The following is a 16,180-nucleotide window of genomic DNA, read 5'->3' as shown; positions in this document are numbered from 1 at the left end:
GTGATACCTATGTTTTCTGACAGCTATTCTTAGCCTACAGAAAAATTCTTTGTCTCCAGGCAAATAGACAGAAACCCCCTCTAGTTGCTCTTAGCTAAAAAAAAGAAAAAAAAACAAAAAAACCCTTTTCACGTTTGTGAAGAACTTGTGAATTTTCCTGCAGGAGGTTAACTATCCTGCCTTGAGGTAGAGAAAACTCAAGCTCAAAAAAAGACAAATCTTTTTTGTCTCTGCTCTGGCCCCCAGGCAGAGACAAAAAACCTCTAACTGCTTTCATCTTAAAACCTGCTTTCAAGCAGCCCAAAGGGAAAACAAATTTCCTTTTAAAATCTGTGCTTCTGGTTCAAAAAATCTCAAATTGATCTGAAAATGACTTCAAATTAATCCCACCGCTACCATCATGTCAAGGTTTCTTCCCCACTCTGAACTCTAAGGTATAGATGTGGGGACCTGCATGAAAGACCCCTTAAGCTTATTCTTACCAGCTTAGGTTAAAAGCTGCCACCACCAAAGTGTTACACAAAGAACAGGGGAAGTGCCCACTTGGAAACATCTTCCCCCCAAAATATTCCCCCAAGCACCACATCCCTTTCCTTGGGAAGGCTTGATAAAATCCTCACCAATTTGCATAGGTGAACACAGACCCAAACCCTTGGATCTTAAGAGCAATGAAAAAAACAAACAATCAGGTTTTTAAAAGAGAATTTTAATTAAAGAAAAAGTAAAAGAATCACCTCTGTAAAATCAGGATGGTAAATACCTTACAGGGTAATCAGATCCAAAACATAGAGAATCCCTCTAGGCAAAACCTTAAATTACAAAAAGACACAAAAACAGGAATATACATCCCATTCAGCACAACTCATTTTATCAGCCATTTAAAAAAACCAGAATCTAACGCATATCTAACTAGATTGCTTACTAACTCTTTACAGGAGTTCTGACCTGCATTCCTGCTCTGGTCCCGGCAAAAGCATCCCACAGACAGAGAGGACCCTTTGTTTCCCCCGCCCCCAAACTTTTAAAATATCTTGTCCCCTCATTGGTCATTTTGGTCAGGTGCCAGCGAGATTATATTAGCTTCTTAACCCTTTACAGATGAAAGGGTTTTTCCTCTGGCCAGGAGGGATTTAAAGGTGTTTACCCTTCCCTTTATATTTATGACAGCATCACTTCAGGATCTTCTCAACTCTGAAAGTAAACACATAGATGGGGATGAAAATAGATGAAGATGAGAATTAAGCTAGACAAATTCAGTATCAACAGGATTCATTATCACTGAAAAGGCTTCATTAGAGAGAAACAAAAAAAATACTCTTACTCAGCTGTGTGTGAAGTTTACCTAAATAATAAATGGAAAGAAAAGGACATCCTGTAAAAGCTTCTCTTGGGTGAAATTAATGACTGCCTGCCCCCAATCATTGGTCATTTAGGCCTGTCTACTGTGCATTGTTTTGCATCAATACAATCCTAGGGATTGACTTCAGAATAAGTGATTTGCACTCGTGTGGCTTTTTACACTGCTGAAACTACATTATGGGTCAAACCTGCTGCAGCTCTATTAGGAAAGGCAGAAGGCAGCCCTGAACTCTCTCAGTGGCCATTATTCCATCCTTGAGATGGATGAAAGGTCACAATTATAACTTCTATGCATCACCTACATGTCAGGACTGTGGGCACTAAGTGCATATAATTCTGATCCCAGTGGCCACATCCTCATTTTGATCCTGAGCTTCCACCAGCCGATCTCAGAAGTTCTTTATATGGAGCTGGCATGGAGCCATTTCTGCCATGGGCATCAAGTGCACAATCCCCCTGGTCACCCACTCCATGCTGCTTCACTCAGGACAGATGTAGAATACTGGCTTCCTACCCATTACCTATATAACAAGTTATGTAATTAGTATAAGTAGTACTGCTTATGATTTTCAAGTGGACATTGTCACATTCATTCAAAAATCTTTCATAGCATAACATTGGTTCCACTAGGAGAAAAACTGAACTTACTGATAATGTCAAGATGTTTCCCTAAAAAGAAAGCAAATAAAATGTAAGGATTTTTTCAGTGAATCTAGATTTAAAGGAATCTTTTCATTGAGTACTTGTGTAATAATAATATTGCCCCTCTACCAAGCCGTTGCAGTTCTCCAGGGACTTGCAGGTTGGGTTCCTAGTGGAGAAGAAATCAGTGACACAGAGTTTGGGTATATTCTAAGTGTAATTTGATTTATTGACACACGTAGACCTGTCCTAGACCAGAGATGGTCACAAACAGCACACAGACAATCTCTTCTTTCAGGAACTTAACCTAACATGAAGGCTTGGTTCCTAGGGAACTCCAAGAACAATAGCAGTTGACTAATAAATCCTATTCTGTTTTGAAAAGGCTTTTTGGTGTCACTGCAAATATTTCTGGGGTGCATTAGTCCCTGAAGAGCATACAAGCCTCTGTTCAGAAGTCTGTCACAGTGTGGACTTGCTGAGCAGAGCTCTTGGTGTGAAAACAGGAGTGCTGGAACCCCAAGGCTCAGTTAAGGAGATGGTGAGGCTGTGTGGCCTACTCTGAAGGGTAAGACCCCTTGGTGGTGTGGCAGGCTGAAGGGTTTCCTCCAAGAGACTGTTTAAAAGCTGGGACATAGCATCAGTCCTGTGGAGCCATTACATTTGATTCCTAGAGAACCTCAAGAATTGATGCCTCAAGAATTGACTCTAATCTGAGACCAAGACAATGAACAAACTCCTGTTTCTTGTTCAGCCCCCTCTTTCTGAAACTTTGCAGAACCCCAAACAAACAAGAATGCAGCCTATCTTCCCCAAGACTGAAAATTTGCTCACACACTAAAACAAAAATAAAACAAAGAAAAAGGAAAACTGCATACTGGTAGGGTTCCCAATTTTGGTTGGACGTTCCTGGAGGTTTCATCACGACATAGTCTTTAATGAAAGATTAATCTTTAATTCCTAGAAATCCTGGAGGGTTGGAAATCTTACATACTGGTGATACAAGAGGCTTTTTAGCTGTTCCATCTTACGTAAGAAAACAGCACCAAGGACAGCAGTCTGCCAAACCACTGAAGCAGGAGCAGGGAGGGGGAAAATCATTGTGAAATTGACTTGACCTAATTAGCATAATCAGAATGGTGGCAGTAACATACTCTTAAAACACACATAAAATGTAATTAAATATAGATTTAAGGATTTTTATAAATAGTAAATAGTGATAACTTAAAACAGGTTTAGCTAGAAATCTAACATGGCAAACCTAAGGATTTTACCTCAGAAAAGCAAAAAGGTGGTCTTAGAATAGGTTGACCAACAGCAGATAGGTAGACTGGGCTGAAACTAAGGTCACTCCTAATACCTGAAGGGAGGGGTCAGCCAGGTAAAAATGCAGGTTCTCAAACAGGTCTAGGTTGATTGACAGATAGGTTTAACTATTAGGATTGGTTAATACAAACAACCAATCAGAACAGATCAAAACTGATTGGCTGAACAGGTATGCTAATAGCTAGGATTGAAAGAGCAACCAATCAGAAAGGGTCAAAAATTGTATATAAGGCAGAAGGCTGCCAGTGTTTACTGTGGGTGTGCAATGCTCAAAGGAGAGACAAGCAGGTGAAGTGGTGCAACAGAACTAACAAACAACAACAACAGCAGCAGACAAGGTACAATACATTAAAAGAGTTGAAATCACAGACAGAGCAGAAGGACCTTTGAGATCAGTCAGAGGAATAAGAAGAGAAGTAAGTATGGTATAATTATTTCAAACAAAGAATGAAGGGGAGTGATTGAGATAATAAAGGTAGATGCCTGTATAGAGATGGATTTAAAATTGCTGCATGTATTCTACAAGTGACTGGTCACCACTAAGTAATGTTTTCATTTATCATGTGACATTGTAAGGATAGTTGAGGCCTTTGTATATAAACCCTTCATATGTTTATGTTTGTGTTACATTGTAATAAGTTAAGTGTTATACTGTGCAACATCTTATTGTGTTCTGTAGCTTGTATTGTCACTGTTCTTTCTTGATTATTAAATGCATTGTAATTGTTTTTGAAGAGTTACTACTTGAGTATCCTTCCTGGGAGCAGAAGGATGTATCTGTGTCCTCCCATGGGTTAACAGAACTAGTGTGTTCTGAGGAGTCCTCTGCAGGTCAGAGACAAACTCCCTGGTAAAACCCAGGCAATTCTTCTGGGGGGGGCATCTTTTCCTGTTACCCACTGAGGCAGACCAATTTGACAATTGGTCTGCAGATATAGGCAGTCCATAGTAGGGTGCCTTAGACCTAAATTTTGGGGTAACCCTGGCACCTGATGAAGACTGCCATGGCAACAAAAAATGCAAAAAAGGAAGAACAGAAGATTTCCTACAGCCAACCTCTTGCTTTACTTGCTACTCATAGCGAGTACTTTGCACTTGAGCTCTGTGAACTCAGCTGGGCTGTTTGAGCTAATACTCTCCCTCAGTTTTTAATTGGGTGATAGATACGTGGCAGGAGACCTTCAGTGAAGAGTCTTAAATACTAGAACTCCTTTGCCCCCTGGCTTCTATGGAATCTGGACCTCCAGTCCATGCTGGTTAGGTTTTTGAGAAGAAAATGGGTGTGTTAAGGATGAGACTCAAGGAGGGCCATATTAAGGACCTGGATGGATGAGGTGTGGTGGATGAAGAGTTACTAATCCTGGAGGCCTGGGGAGACATTTTAATGTATTATTACCCCTTTTCAACCTCAGCAGCTTGTCCAATTTTGGGGCCTCTAGAAAATGACAGAGCCTTGTGTTCTCTTTGATGCAGTCTTTTTTTATTTACAAGGAATGTACCCAGTCCTGCTCCTTCAAATGCAAGAGGAACCAAGAACACAAGGAGCAGTTTTGTAGCTTACAGCCCCAGTCTCTAACCAACTGACCCAAAAGTTCTCTCTCTAGCTTTTCCCAGGGTCACACTCTGCTCACAGGCTCCTGCTTGGCTTCCTTGCTTTTTTGTCTCTGCACCCCTCTCTGTTCTTGTCTGTTCTCACTTCTGTGTGTTCTCTCTCACACCCCCACACTCATCTGGTCACAATACCCAGTGGAAACCTCCTCCCTGTCTTTGCTGCCTCCCCCCAAACACATATACAGTGCTAGGGTTTGTCTACACTAGCACTTTTATTGGTAAAACTTTTGTCAGTCAGGGGTGTGAAAAAAACACATGGGAGACCTTACAGCAGCACAGCTGCATCGATACAGCTGTGCCGCTGTAAAGTCTGTAGTGGAGACATAGCCCTAATCTCTGCTCAGACTCTGTTTAGCCTTTTTTAGGTGTGGGTCCTTTGCTGTCTTTTACAACTATATTATGTGAAAGGGTTCATTCACACACCAATTTGAACACTGTTTCAACTCAATCCAGAACAAGATTCATCCAGATCATATTTTTTTTTATTGTTTACTGATGTTGATACACTTGGGAATTTGTGCTAATTTTTGTTTAGTTTTGTATAAAGTAGCTAAATAGGCAAATTGAATAAATCAAAACAAATAAATCCTGTAAGAAGCAGCAGAAGTTGCACACATTCCTACCTGATTCCAGCTTGTGAACATAAAATGTAAGGAAGAAAACAATAAAATCAGGTAGAGCGGAGCTGGCTCTGGAGCGGTGGCAGAGTGCCAAACTTTCATTTCACTGTAACTTGATCCAGATAATGGGGGCAGGGATGATGTGGAGAAAACAACAACAAAAATGTATTGAGTGTAACACAGTCATAACAATTTAAGAGTCTGGATATAGAGAAAATGGAAAATTATGAACAGGGTACATTATTGGCCAAACAAAACAAGGCCCTGCACTCAGCTTGATTTAATTTCTCTGTTTCCATGTAATACAAAAACTTTTGAATGCTGCATCTGATCAATTCTACCATTTCATGGAATACTCTCAGCATTGATCAAAAGCCTTCTCCTGATCAAGGGAAATCAAACCCATGAACAAATCAAATATTTTGTAGCCAAAATTACAGCCCACAACACAAAAAGGTTACTAAAAATTGACCTGTTGAAGATGCAGTAGGTCTGGTAATGTTGCACAACCAACCCAATCACAGTTTTAAGTCTGTTTGCCAAGGCTTTTGAGAAACTATTTATAGTTGAAGCAAAGTAGGGACAATTCTTCACCTCCCCAAAGTATGCCTTAGGCAAATGGGTAAGAATTGCTTGACAATAACTGAGAAGCAATATCTTCTCTCTGATGCTTTCCTGAAAAATCTGGAGCAAGTCAGTCCCAAGAATGGTCCAAAAGGCCTTGCAAAACTCAACAGGCAAACCATCATTACCAGGTGACTTCCCTGGAGCAAAGCCATGTAGGGCAGAAGTCAATACTGAGTGTCAGGTCCTGTTCAAGTCCATGCACAGCCACCATTGAGATACAAGGAGGATCCTCATGGAGCTGCTGAGTCCCAGATGGAGAGACGTGCTCTGCAGCATACAGGTCTGAGAAAACAAATCACAGCAAAGTTCCTAATCCCCACACGAACTGAGAGCACTCAGCCCAACAATGTCTTGAAGTGGCCAGTTATCTTCTGCTCTGCATGTTTCTTGTGCAGGCCAAAGACAATCTGAGCAGGTGCATCCATATGAGAGAGGCCCTGAAACCTGTACCCTGAACTTTGCTATCCAACAGGCCGTGCAAGAGCTGGGTTTTTTTATATTTCCAGCTCTTATACAACGAGCATCATTTTTGCCATGAAGGGCTTTTTCAAGTTCCATGGAGGAGACTCAAGGAGCTTGGCTTATTTAGCCTAACCAAATGAAAGCTGAAGGGAGATATGATTGTTTTCTATAAATACATCAGAGGAACAAATACCAAAAGGGAGAGGAGTTATTTAAGTTAAGCACCAAGGCTGACATAAGTACAATTGTATATAAACTGGACATCAACAAGCTTGTCTAATTTCAAACCTGAAAGTTCCTAACCATCAGATGAGTGAAGTTTCGAACAGCCTTCCAAGGGGAGCAATGAGGACAAAAATCCTCACTGGTTTCAAGACTGAGCTTGATAAGTTTATGGAGGAGATGGTATGATAGTGCCTACAATGGTGGGTAGCCAATCTGTGACTGCTAATAGCAAATATCCCCAATGGCCATTGATGGGACACTAGATGGGGAGGGCTCTGAGTTACTACAGCAAATTCTTTCCCAGTTGGTGAGTCTCATCCACATGCTCAGGGTCTAACTGATCACCATATTTGGGGTTGTGAAGGAATTTCCCCCCATGTCAGATTGGCAGAGAGCCGGGGGGGGGGGCATGCGGGGAGGGGGGACTTAACCTTCCTCTGCAGCATGGGGCATGGGCCACTTACAGGTTTAAACTAGTGTAAATGGATCCTCTGTAACTTGAAGTCTTTAATCATGATTTTAGGACGTCAGTAACTCAGCCACAGGTTATGGGTCTATCACAGAGCAGGTGGATGAAGTTCTGGGACCTGCAATGTACAGGAGGTCAGACTAGATGATCATGATGGTCCCTTCTGACCTTAAAGTCTGAGTCTACAATCCCAAACTCTAATTTCTCCAGTGAAAACCCAGGGTTGTCTGTGTGTATTACTGACAAAAACATTTTATATTAAAGTTTGCCCACCTCCACCATTGCCTCAAGGAGGGGAATGCATCCTTTGAGGCAACCCAGGCTCCCCCAAAATAACTGAAAGAGTTCCAGAAGTGAACATCTTGTAAAGGCAAGTGTTACAGTGCCAATATGGAGAATGATTTTGCACAGAATAAAGAGACAAATCAAATAAGACTAAACTATGATCTGAAATCCCAGTAGGAACAATACAACTAGAAAACAAATGAGACAAATGATGAATAAAACCATGAAAATGGTCCAAATGGGCCACAGAGAAGGAGCTGGCACTAGCACCCAACCAGGTGTACTGCTGCACATCAGGATTTCCCCTCAGTCTCACACAGAAACCTACCAATAGCACCTGGGTATATCCCCCATCAGGGAATTCAGGACCAAAGAATTTGTGAGTTCATCATCCCCTATACTCTCAGGCTTAGAGTAACTAAAGACCTGATAGGGGAAACCTCAGAGAGACCCGAGGGAGGGGGCTGCCTGGACCAAGGGACAAAACTACTGCCTGAGAATTCTCCAGACCCCAGACAAAGAATCACCCTCAGCAGTATGCTCCCCAACTGCACTGACCAAATTAGCTCACTTCTCACCCTCAAAAACTGGGGCCCCCTCCACCTTTAATGGCTGTTGTTTGCTTTGATGCTTTGCCGACAAGCCAGAATCCTCAGCTCAGGCCATGGAGTCCATAGAAACAGGCTCAGCCTCCATTGCACTGGCTGGCTCAAGCCAAGAGGCCACCAAGTCAGGATCCACAGACCCAGAAACGCCATCTCCCCAGGTTGTAAAGGGGGCACTAACCCCCCCAGATCCAACATCCCCTGAGACACCCATAGCCTGTTGGGACCCAGTCTCTGCCACAGCCACCCCACCCTGCACTTTATTCTCAGAAACTCCCAGCCAGCCTCTTCTTAAGGCAATGACTGATCTAATGTGTCAGACTCCCACAATGAAAACAGGCCACATCCTCAGTGTCCACAAACACAGTGTAGTCACACTCCTCAATCCTAGATTTCAGGGAAACTTTGAACACTTTGGAAGTTTAGTATCATATAAACCTGTCTACAAAAGGACAGGAGATGCCAAACCTCTGGGGCTTTACAGCCCAAAGGAATCCTCATAGTAGGGCTTGTGAGCTTACCATGACTCCCCAGAGCACTAGCCAGTTGCTCATTTCCTAAAAAAGGAGGGACAATAGAGATAGTGACTTTAACAACAGGTGTTGAGAGGGGCACTACAGGGACAAAAACACCCGATGCAACAATCCACCACCACCAGCTCATCGTGGCTTAGTGTGGTAACACACACAACAACAGCCTTGCTCATGCAGGAGGCATCTCTCACATTTTTAAACCCAATTTCCCTACAGCTGGAATACCCTCCTCAGAGGCAGAGTCTGGAGGCAAAATCCACTACCTACAGCCATGAGTTAAGCCCTAAGACTCCACAACAAACTGAGGTCCTGCTAAAACAAAAGAAATCCTGAAATTAAACCCACAACAACCACAAAATCAAACACACACGCACACCCACCACATTTCCCCCAACAGAAAGAAACACAGAAAGAACAGCAAAGCACGCCCCAAAATCTACCACAATCCTGGAATAGAGACATGGCATGAAAAACACCTTTATTCACATAAAATCACTTTAAAAATTATTCTCCAGGCTGAACCATAGAGATCAGAAAGGATGGCATCATGCCACACCTGGACACACATACCATTGAGCTACTTCTTGGTCATCGTTGCAAAAGGAACATTCACCAAATCCTTCCAAGACAACAATCTGCTTGGTTGCACAAGGATCTCATCCACAGAAGGAGAGTCAGCTAGTGAAGGGAACATAGGATTCCCCCCAGGAAGAACAATCCGTGCTAAAACTTTCTGAGTGAGTGCTGCCTGGAGTACAGAGAGGACCTCATCCAAAAAATGCACAGACTGGATTCTGGTTTGAACAGCAAGAGCTATCACCAACTTCCAGCCTGACCAACTAGGAACAATCAAGTGAGATGGCTCAGTCAACCCAGCCTGAGTAAAGGCAGAAAACAGGATACTGGAGGAGAGAGAGTCAGTGGGGAAAAATGAGTTAAACAGAGGCTCTTCCAAAAGCCATAAACTAGAAAATGCCTGGTCACGCACTTCACAGAACTCGCAAGGTGCCAAAAGAGAGTTCTAGAATGGACTCTGTACTCAGACTCTGTAATCTGTAATCTAGGCTCTGTAATTGACCAGGTGCCAACAAAAATAGGTGAGCGTCAAAGCCCATCCCCCTAGCACGACAGAGAAGAGAGAAAACAAGGGATTTCCAGGCCAGCGGGGAGTCAGGAGTACAGCAATCACTGAAAAGACCAGAGGCGAAAGGCCACCACCCTGCTGACTAAATTAATGAGTCTCATGCCCCCTTCATCTATTGGCAGGAATAGCAAAACAGGGCACAAGTGGTAATTATTCCAGAAAAAGATGATTAATATACTTCTGAATCTGGTCTGCAAGTCTTGGGGAATGGGCCAGACACACTAGCTGGTGCCACAACACTGAGGCCACAAGGTTGTTGGCAATCAAAACCCATCCCCTAAAAGAGTGTCCAGAAAGGAGCCGAAACAATTTCTGCAGGCGGCCTGGCACCTTCTCTTCAGCCCCCTCCTAGTTCCTTAACCTATATTGTTCAGATCCAAAACAGACCCCCTCACACCAACATCTTAATCTCACAGGTGCCCCACTGCAATTGTTAGGGCAACACAGGGAATCATTACACTGCCAAGAGCCCAGTAAGGTCAAATTGCTCTTAGTCCAGTTAATGCAGGCAAAAGATGACTCTTCATGCACTTATAAACAAATGCAAAGTACCTGCATGTCATGGCCAGACATAATGAAAACTGAAATATCATCAGCATAAGCCGAGAGACTAACTGGGAAAGTATCTGGCAACCTGGCACAGAAAGCCAGACAACTTCTACGGATATGCAGGAATGGGTCCAGACTAAGAGCATGCAACATCCCAGACAGAGGGTACCCCGATGAATGTCTCTGCGAACTGGGAAGCAGCAGCTAAGGCCCCCATTCATCTTAAGGACACTAAAAAAGTTATGGCACAATAAAGAAAGAACACAGGAACACTGGCCTAATCCCCATAGTTGCTAACGTTTTTATAAGAAAACTATGGTTAACTCTATCAAAGGTCTTTTCCTGGTTCACTGAAATAGGCCCCACCTCCAGATTACAAAGTTTGCTCACAGTAAAAAAAAAAAATATTAAAAATCACAATTAAAAATATAAAAATACAGTGGTTAGAAATACAATATATTTGATCCAGGTGTATCAAAGAGCCCAGACAGTCCTTCAGTCAGTTAGCTAAGGCCCTGGATAAACTCTGACAATCAGAACAGAGAAGGGAAATAGGTCTCCACTTCAATAAGTCCTCTTTTTTGTGCAGCAGGGTGATCACTGCCCTGTGGCAACTGAGGGGCAGTTCTTTCTGTTGGAGATCCTCAGCACCACTAGTAAAAAGTCAGGACTGACAAGATGCCAGAAACACTTGTAAAATGCAGATGGCAGCTCACCAGTACCTGGGGACTTGCCTATAGAGAGCTGCTGGACTGCAACAGAGAGCTCTTGCAGTGACAGTGAGGTCTCCAGACACGGCTGTTCCTCATCACTGAGATAGGGTAACCCCAAGTGCATCTTCTCCATTACCAGCACCTCACAGGGTTCAGGCAAGTACAGAGTGCTGTAAAAACAAACAGCTGCTTTCTCAGCACAGCTAGCCAGCTGATGACCATCCAGCAGCTGTAGGCAAAATATCTGCTGACGGTCCATAGAGTTTTTTTCCAAACCAAAAAAAAAACCGTTGTGGGAGAATCAGTTACATGCAGCTGAGTAAACGGGGCCTGAACCAGGACTCCTTGTAACTTCTCTTCCAACAAGCATCCCAGGAGCTGGTTCTTTTCTCCATTAAGATTTGGTGAAGCTGCACTGGGTTTCCACATTAAAGGTTGCCAGGAAGGCCCAAGACAGAGTATTCCCTCCACCTGGGAAAAAGTATAAAAGGCCCTGGAAGCATCTCCATTTTGCCTCTTTCCTGTTCTGATATCTGGACTGTGGACTTACACTAAAAGGAGCATTCCAACTAGTGGACTGAGGACCTTTCAATCTTTTGGAAGTTACTGGAGACTTATAAACCAGCAGTCTGCAACATCATTTATACAAATCCGATACAAGAACTCTGCAATTATTGTATATATTTGATTTCCTTAACCATTTTAATTCTCTCCTCTTTCTTTGTTTTTATAAATAAACCTTTAGATATTAGATACTAAAGGACTGGCAACAGCGTGATTATTGGGTAAAATCTGAGTTGTATATTGACCTGGGTGTGTGGCTGGTCCTTTGGGATCAGAACAACCCTTTTTTTTGATTAAATTGGTTTTAAATAACCACTCACCATATAGTCTAGTGTCTGGGTGGTGAAACAAAGGCTGGGATATGGTGACTGCATTTCTGACTTCTTGTCAGTGTGGTGAAACAGAAGTTTACTTTTGTTACTGGCTTGGTGTAACTTATGGAAGAATAACCACCAGTTTGGGGTGAGCCTACTTTATTTCTCAGCAGTTTGTCCTGAATTTGGTATACTCAGCTGTGACCCACTGAGGCACGGTGACATAAGGTGAGAGACCCCCCACAAACATCTACTAACCCAGAGGTCTGCAAGAGACAATACAGTTCCCTGGCTGATTGAGGATGTGGTTCCTGTCTAAAACACAATTTACAATGCAGTTGAAATCCCTGCCCAGGGGCAAGTGTGTGCAGAAAGGAGACACAATCTCACCCCAGAGTAGGGGCCTTCACAGTAAAAAGATTTTTTTTTAAATAGTGCCAATACATGTTTCATGTGAAGGAACCAGCCCTGCACAATCTGCTTCAAAGACAGGATCTGTGCCCCCTGCACCTTGGAAAAAGAGAACAGATACCCCAGCAGTGACATTGCATCTGTGGCTCAAGAAAGTATCCCCTTCCCAGTCCTTTAACCAGTTCCCCTGATTATCAGGGTCTGAGTGTGTCTCTTTCAAAAGGACATCATCCCACTTTTGTCTGAGAAATCCAAAGAGTTGTTCCCTTTTTTGACCAGCCTGACATCCATTAATATTTAGAGAGCTAAAACTGAGCAGCACCATGCAGATCAGAAGGAGAGAGTCAAGAAGCAGAGAGAATCAAAGGAAAGTGGAAGTATTTTGTACAAAATGAGCCATGGGTAAGCCTATGTATCTTGAACATTCCCCACATGCTTCCTCACCTTGCTCAACGACTTTCTGAGACAGAAGTGTTTCCTACGACCAACCAAGGTATCTCTCAAGACAAGGGCAGCTGAGTGAGCTAAACACTGTAAATCAGGGAAATAGCCTTTGACCTTAACTCCTTGCTTCTCTTTAGTGCTATTGAAAAAGTTGCTGATTTGCTTCATGCTGAACTTCCTGTCTAGCTGACTGGCTGCGACATCAGGAAACAGGGAGGAATCAGAGAGATCTTCGCTGTCCTCTTCTTCTCTCTCAGACTCCACCAGCTCAGAAGAACATTGAGCCGCCCCTGTAACATTCTCATCATTCACGAAGGAGAGAGATTCAGTGGGAGCAGCTGGTGTATCTATTTTCCCTGAGCGTGGCAGGCCATACAGCCCTGGGATAGGACCTGGTGTCATCACTGGAACATGTAGAATCAAGGGTTTGAGGACTCACCATGCCAAGGGAAGAGAGCAGTCCATTGGGAGCTTCAGGCACAGAGCTACAACTCAATGCAACCCTATCCTCCTTCTCAGGACACACAGCTCCATCCTTAGTCACTGCCAGCAGCTCAGGGGCCTCCACAGTCTAAGCCCTTTTAGAAATAAATGCATCTGAAAAAGTGTGTTCTCTACCAACATCTCTAGAACCTCCCTTTGCTTCCTCTGCAGGGAGGTGCTCCTCAGCCTTTAGAACTCAATTCTGTCCAGGTACAAGTGATGAAGTCATAACAGAGGATTCCTCCTAGTGTGTGTCTGTGTGGGGGGGGCACCTGCTCCCTGGACATAAAAATATAGCAAGGGAGAGAGACAGAGCCTGCAGCTGCACTGCCAGATTCTGTTTCCTGCTGGTCCCTTGATGTCCCAGTTTCTCCCTCCCCCTCTATCCTGGGGTCCTGCATTCTTACAAGTGACCTCTGAACCACCATTGCCTGGGCAGGAACCCCTCAAACAATTCAGACTTCTCCTGGGCCAGGAAAATCACTATATTTACTCATTTGAGAAGCAGATTTTATACTAGCACAGCCAATAATCTTACCTACCCTCACCAACACATCCTCCACAGTGCAGGAGACGGCAGCCACACACCAAACCCCAGGCTTGGCAGTAAAACTGCTAAACCCATCTGAAGCCAGGAGAAGGGGGTGGACCAACAATACCCCTAAATTTAAGAAACAGCAAGTAACAAAACAGACAGACTATCAGAAACCCAGCTAGCACATTCAGGGCTCAGTAAATACTCACTCTCAAACTCCAACTGTAGAGAAGGAGAGAGCAAGAGAGATACTCTGTAAGCCAGTGTTTAGGGCCCCCACCTAAGAACTAGGAGACCCCTAGGTCCATTCCTCTGGCTCAAATCACTCCATTATTTATCCACAGTGGAATGGATTCAACAGGAGACAGAGAACCTCACATCAGAATATCCCACAGTTTAGTGGTCAGAGCACCCACCTGACAGGTGGAAGATCCCAGTTGAAATTCTTTATCCTCTCTGCTAGAGAGGGGGGAATTTAAACTGAGACTCCCACATCCTTGGCAAGTTCTCTAACCAGCCAGCTAAAAGCTATAAGGTGGGCACCTCCTTCTTTGCCAGGATTTTGAATGGGACCTGAGCTGGTAGGCGGTCTCTGAGCATGCCTATTGGATGGGGCTCCACACGGAAGTCAGGTGTTCATCTGCTTATCTTCCCTCTGCTTGTGAATTATCTGGGGATTAGGCACCTGGATGACTAGAGAAAGGCAGCAGCGTGCTTGCACAAAAGCACAAACAGGCACCAACAGAAATTAAACACTGAAACACTTGGTTGCCAAGGGAATTTAGGCACCTACAGGGTTTGGCAGGAGTTTTGTAGATCTCAGTGGAGCCAAATATGGGACTTGGGTGCCTAAATCTGGGGCTTAGGCATCTAAGTACCTTTGTGGCTCTGGGCCCATATAACTAAAGTTTTTTTTCTAGTGCCTGCACAGTGGACTGATTTAAATCAAGGTGAATTAAATCACCAACTTTAATCATGATTTAAATCAATGAGGAAACCCTGATTTAAATAATCAGTTATATATTTATATTTTTTTATTTTCCTAAAGAAAGATTGATTCTCATTGATCGGTAATCATTAAAATATGTCGATTTGCATCTAAACATAGCTTTTATGCTAAATTTGGTGGTACTTTCTAACCAGGAGGATGCACTATAGTTATATATATTTATTCAGATTCTTAATTTTAATGATACATTTTTTTATTTACTGCAGGGGTTTTTTAAGTCTATGTCAAGCTGCATTTGGATGGAAATTGGAATTCAATTAAAAATGTAAAAGAGGAAAAAATTAACTGTTTTTATTTAAATAAAAATGACCTTAACTGTTCACAATAATTAAGGGGGGGGAGTAAGTTTATCAAAACTTTTTTTGCATTTAAAACTGATTTATTTATTATCTGCAGTTTGTGAATTGAACTGAATGTTTCTGGTCACCATGTCCTTACAGATTTTAGAGCTGGTAGATGTCATCCCCACCATAGATTAGAAGAGGAAAAAAGCTTTCCTGCTTTTTTAGCTCCCAATCAGTTTTCAGCTTTGAATGAATTAGTCATTAAACTGAGCTAATTGAAATAAAAAAAAAATTCAGCACCTGCAAAAGAGGCTACTGCTGTCAAAAGCTAGTTTAGCACATCAACAAACTGTGGCTCCAGGTGCTAAACCAGAGAGTTCTATCACTTCAGTGGTTTGATTTTCTTTAAAGCTTCTGCAGCAAACGTACTACTTAAATTACATATACATTAAAAATATATTCAAGTGATTTTCATAGATGATAGCAAGTTTAGGGCTTAACATAGGTTGTCATAATTTTAAAGACACTTCTAAACTGTATTTAATTTCATTAAAAATCCAAGTTAAATAAACAATTAAATAATAACTCTTATCTAAATTAAAAAATGATTTTTAAATTTAAAAATAAAATCATCATCTACCCTGAGTGTCTGACACTTCCTTCAGACCCTATTGCCAAAGAAAAACAACACTTTGAGGGCTGAAATTAATAGATGTGATTCCTTGGTTTGTGTAGATTGGATGAATTATTGTACAAAGATCAAATTTGTTAGTTAGTTTTGATAACAGACCAGCAGCACTGCCAGCCCCAATATTCAAAAATCAAAAGTCAGTGTAACACCCTTCCTAATATGTTATGTCTGTGTAGTATTATCTGTTGCAGCTTTGAGTTGTAAAATTGCATAATTACTTAATTTTATTATATATAATGAGGTATTTGGGAAAAGATGTAACTGCAAGTCACTTA

The 16,180-nt window shown here is 42.5% G+C and overlaps 1 protein-coding gene and 1 long non-coding RNA gene across 3 annotated transcripts in view; one reads left to right on the top strand and one right to left on the bottom strand.

Annotated features, from left to right (window-relative positions):
• The window catches only part of LOC119843012 (zinc finger protein RFP-like), a 163,868-nt gene that overhangs the window by 44,112 nt on the left and 103,576 nt on the right, over nucleotides 1-16,180 (top strand). The gene's annotated exons all lie outside the window — the stretch shown is intronic.
• LOC122456638 lies at nucleotides 1,237-16,180 on the bottom strand. Its single transcript, XR_006275620.1, has 3 exons — nucleotides 16,168-16,180; nucleotides 8,884-8,889; nucleotides 1,237-1,502 (listed from the first exon to the last, which is right to left on the bottom strand). It is a non-coding gene; the product is annotated as an uncharacterized LOC122456638 (long non-coding RNA).

Source organism: Dermochelys coriacea, chromosome 14 (genome assembly GCF_009764565.3).
Source record: "Dermochelys coriacea isolate rDerCor1 chromosome 14, rDerCor1.pri.v4, whole genome shotgun sequence".
NCBI classification, from domain to species: Eukaryota; Metazoa; Chordata; order Testudines; family Dermochelyidae; genus Dermochelys; species Dermochelys coriacea.
This window is presented reverse-complemented; position numbering and strand designations above follow the sequence as displayed.